Source organism: Canis lupus, chromosome 12 (genome assembly GCF_048164855.1).
Source record: "Canis lupus baileyi chromosome 12, mCanLup2.hap1, whole genome shotgun sequence".
NCBI lineage: Eukaryota > Metazoa > Chordata > Mammalia > Carnivora > Canidae > Canis > Canis lupus.
Window position 1 is genome coordinate 33,512,331 of NC_132849.1, and position 4,684 is coordinate 33,517,014.

Consider the following 4,684-nt stretch of genomic DNA (forward strand, 5'->3'; position numbering starts at 1 on the left):
ATTGGACAACAAAATGAGGTACAATTTCATAATCAACTAACATCTCATACCTACTAATATATTAGGTTTTAAACCAAACATAATCATAGTATTTCCATGAGAAATTAATTCCAAGTTATAAACACTTATCCTTTGGGGAACTTTAAAAACCCAGTCAACTCATTATACATAATATCGGTAGAATAGCACTTTTCTTCACTTTATTTAGGGAAAGGGAAAACTGCAGAGACCAATGATAAGGCCCCTCATTATTATAGGAATACTCTGGTCACTTTGCTTCAGGGTTTTCTTCAACATTAACATTTACAAATGAGTGAAAATGAGGGAATATATGCTCTCCTATGAAATTGCAAGATATTTTTTGCCTTTGTCTTCACTAGGATACAAATGACATAGAAATAGAGGAGGGTAATAAGAGATATAATTCCCTGAGGTACACTGTGAAGTTAAAAATGCAGTTATATATACAGATGTAGGTAAGTTTTAATTTAGAGAACTTAATTTTGAGTGTTATAGTACTTAGGCCAAATAATCACAAGATAGTGTCCTGGTTTAATGAAATATTACAAAAGTTCATTATGAAATTCTTCAGACACAATGTGGTAGTAGTTTTGGCCTAGCAGCTGTGGCTTTTAATAAAATAACTGCACTGATTCTTAAATTTATCTCATTCTTCAATACCCAACTTTTGGTTCTGAGGAGAGACAATGTGGTCCAGACCTCTTACCATTCCCTATGTTCTTTAGCTTTTTTTTTTTTTTTCTCTTTAGCTTTAATCCTGGACTAATATAGACTTTTACTCTGAGATTTCAAATGTGGTTGCCTCAAGTACCAAACACTTTTTTTCTTTTTAAGATTTTATTTATTTATTTATGCATGAGAGACAGAGAGAGAGAGAGGCAGAGACACAGGCAGAGGGAGAAGGGAGCCTGACATGGGACTTGACCCGGGCCCCCAAGATCCCATCCTGGGCCAAAGGCGGCGCTAAACCGCTGAGACACCAGGGCTGTCCACCAAACACTTTTTACAAGAGGTACTAAGGGTAAATAAAATTCAAAGTAATTAGTTTTTCTTCAACACTCTTTCCTGATTCTACAGATGGAACACTTTTTTGTGTTTTAGTTTCCCTGGGTCACCATTCCTACATGTAGTCCGATAAATATTGGAATGAAGGCAGAATGACAACAAGGTATATTGTACATGGCTATCTAGCATATCGTAAGAGGAAACGTTTTTCCAAAATAATTTGTAAGTTTGGCCTGGAATCATCTGAAAACTGGAAATGATCTATAAAACAAGTCCACAGTCATAAAATATATTTTTAAAATCTGCTTTTACTCATAAGAGATTTTCTACACTTAATCATTCAAGAGCTGATTATCCAGAATGTGTAATATACAAAACCATTATTTCTTCTTTTTCTCCTTCTGCTGCCTGAGTGTTGGTCATTTCACAGTTCATTACTATTCTCTCTTTGGGAAAATAAAAGCAAATGTAGCTCCAACTAGTATTTTCAACATTCTATATAAATGTTTTGTAGGAAGGATAATAATTATTGGTTTATATGTCATTTTTCTTTAATAAGTATTTGGTTAGGTTCCACTGGACACTGGGGAAGAATTTTAAAAGTTCAAGACATTGTCCCTGCTCTTAAGGCTCTTACAATATAATTAGAGAATCAAAATTTATGTTCAATAAACCAAATATTAATGCAAGGCAATATATATTTAAACAACAGAATGAAAGAATTCTGGTCATACAAACATAGTGTACAAAGGAACTTTATTTTTTTTCTACTCCTTCTCAATACTTAATATGTGGCTTCAGCATACTCAGAAAAACAAAAGTCATTTTGATAAAATCATCATAGAATACAAGAGTACCTTCTAGACCTACAGAACTTTATGGAGCATAGCATGGACTAACAAGATTGCCACAGAAATTCTCAATAAGGTAGTGAGACTTGAATTAAATATCAAAAAATGGATGGAGTTTCAACATGAGAAAAGGGGGAATAAAGAAATTTCTGCACCAAGAAAAAAATCCCAGAATTCCAGGATTGAAGGCCCCTATATACTTTTAAATGAAATATTTCGAGCCTACAGCATATAGGAAATAATAATATGAACTCTCCTTTCCCACCAAATTTTATCAAATATTTGCTTTTTGCCATATGTGTTTCAGATCCACTTTTAAGAGGGGACACAGATTTGGCTAAAGGCATCTACATACTCTGTCATTCTCCTTCTTCAGCAGAGGTAACAACTATCCTGAATTTGGAGTTATTATTACAATTAATATTTTAAAATGTTTATCACACTTAGAAATGTGGACTATTGTTTCATGGGTCTGAAGCTAACATAAATGGTAGCATGCTTTACATATCTCCTGCCACTTTCTTGTTTTCACTAGATATTCTATTTTTTTAGATTGATGTATGTTATAGCTCTAGTTCTAGTTCATTTATTTTAACTACAATATAGTATTCCACTGTGTGATCATACAATTTACTGAACCACTCTCAGGTTGATGAACATTTAGGCTGTTTCCAATTATTTTCCTGTTATACATGATGCTTCAATGAATATTCATTTAAATGTCTCCTTATGCATTTAAGGGAGAGTTTCTTGGATATATATAGAGAGAAGTGGAATTGTTAAATGTAAGAAAAGGGCCTCTTTAGTTTTAATAGATATTGCTAAATTGTCTTCCGATGTAATTGTACCAATTTATTCTCTACTCAGTAGTGTATAAGAGTTCCCAGATCTTCCTTATCTTGCAATTCTGATGACTACACCACCGACTTGGAACTGCCAGAGTACCCTGGAGTCAATTCTTCCTGTAATCTTGCTGTGTCAGTGATGCTCCCAGATGGATCTCGTTATGAACTAGCCTGGCCTAGGCTTAGAAGAGAGATCCATCCTCTCAGAGAGAACTGGGAAAGAGTAAAGCCAGAATGGTATAATGGCTGAGGATTGCATGCACATTTTAACCATTTTTGCGTTTCCTCATATATAGCACAACCTGAATCTCAGTAAGCAAGGCTCAGTAGATGTTCAATTAACTGGATCTAATCGTTAATCCTGATCTGTTTCTGTCTTTCACTTCTCTAACCTTCAATTTCCTCATCTATAAATTATGGATGATAATAATTTAAGGAATCATTCCAAAGATAAAATAAGTTATAAATGTAAAAACATGTATACCTTTTAAAAAGCAATGTAAATTAAGTGGTAAAAGATTTGAAAGCTGTTTCTGTGTCATGACTTAGTATGACCAGATAACATTGTAGCAGTTCAGAACCATTGCCAAATTTCTCATTGGCGTTCTTCTTGCAACCCTAATAAGTCCTGGTGTCCCACCTATGTCAGACTCTGCTTAGGATCACAGTAATTTTAAAAAGGTATTCCAACCTTTGTTTATCTTTATTGCTCTCAAAGAACATCAGAGGAAGCCATTTATGGTTACAGAGGCACACTTGCATTCCATTCTATTCTCTCTAGTCTTATATATAACCTCTAAACTCTTTCTCTAGAACCCAGTTTGTTGGTATTTTTGGCCATCTCCCTTCTCCCTTTCTTTCAACACTTTAAAGGTTCACTTAGCTCCTTTCTGGCTTACTTATCCTTCTCTTCTCACTTCTCCACTCATGTCTCTACTCCCCTTACCTTAAATTCTGCATACAAATATATCAAGCTAGGACAGGCTAGAAAACACTGCCTGGGAGAAGAACAGGTATTCATATCTTAATAATCATCCCAGAGCAGAAGTTCTTGTTATGGAAGTCAGTAACACTATTTTCACTTTGAATGTTTTTTAAAAAAAAGGTTCATAAACACTTTTTGCTCCTTTTAAGTTGTTCTCTCTTTCTTAAGAAGGATTGTGCAGAGGGAGAGAGAGAGAGAGAGAATCTCAAGCAGGCCCATCGTGGGGCTCAATCTCGTGACCCTGAGATCATGACTTGAGCAAAAATCAAGAGTCCAACGCTTAACCCACTGAGCTACCCAGACTCCCCTAAGTGGTCCTTAAAAAAAAATGAAGGAAAGAAAAAGAGGTTGCTCACCATTGCTCTACACTCTCAAACTTTTCACTTGGAGTATCCCATGATTCTACCATCTTTATTTCTATGACTCACATTTACACATCATGATCTAATTGCCTTTTGCACTTCCTAAATCTGTCACTGCCCTTGTGATGTCCCTTCCTTGATGCTCTTCAAAATTAACATGCTTCAAAGTAAACTCTTATTCATTCCAAATTTAGTTTCCCTTCAGGACTTCCATATTTTCATTGTTGGCATTTTAAGAGACATGTTTATTGCCCAGGTGTAGTATTATTAGAAGAGGAAGAGAATGGGGACAAAAACACTAAGAGACTTGCACCATGTAGCAGAAAACAGACCACATTCAGATTTGCAGACATGATGTTGGATTGATTTGGAATGACTGGCAAGTGCTCTCCTTAGGTGAGAGGTAAACCCTAAATATTGGTATCAGCAACTTAAAAGTGTTACACTTTTTGGCATTAAAAGTTCATATAGGGGAGTGGAGGGAAGGGTAACTAGGTGATAGGCATTAAGGAGGGCATGTGATGTAATGAGCACTGGGTGTTATATAAGACTAATGAATCACTGAACTCTACCTCTGAAACTAGTAATGCACTGTATGTTAATTAACTGAATTTA

General features: G+C 35.2%; 1 non-coding gene across 1 annotated transcript; it reads right to left on the reverse strand.

The window, feature by feature from the left end:
* Window positions 1-1,798: 1,798 nt before the first annotated feature.
* On the reverse strand, window positions 1,799-1,873 carry LOC140601987 (small nucleolar RNA SNORD59). Its single transcript, XR_012005041.1, has one exon. It is a non-coding gene; the product is annotated as a small nucleolar RNA SNORD59 (small nucleolar RNA).
* Between the last annotated feature and the right edge of the window lie 2,811 nt (window positions 1,874-4,684).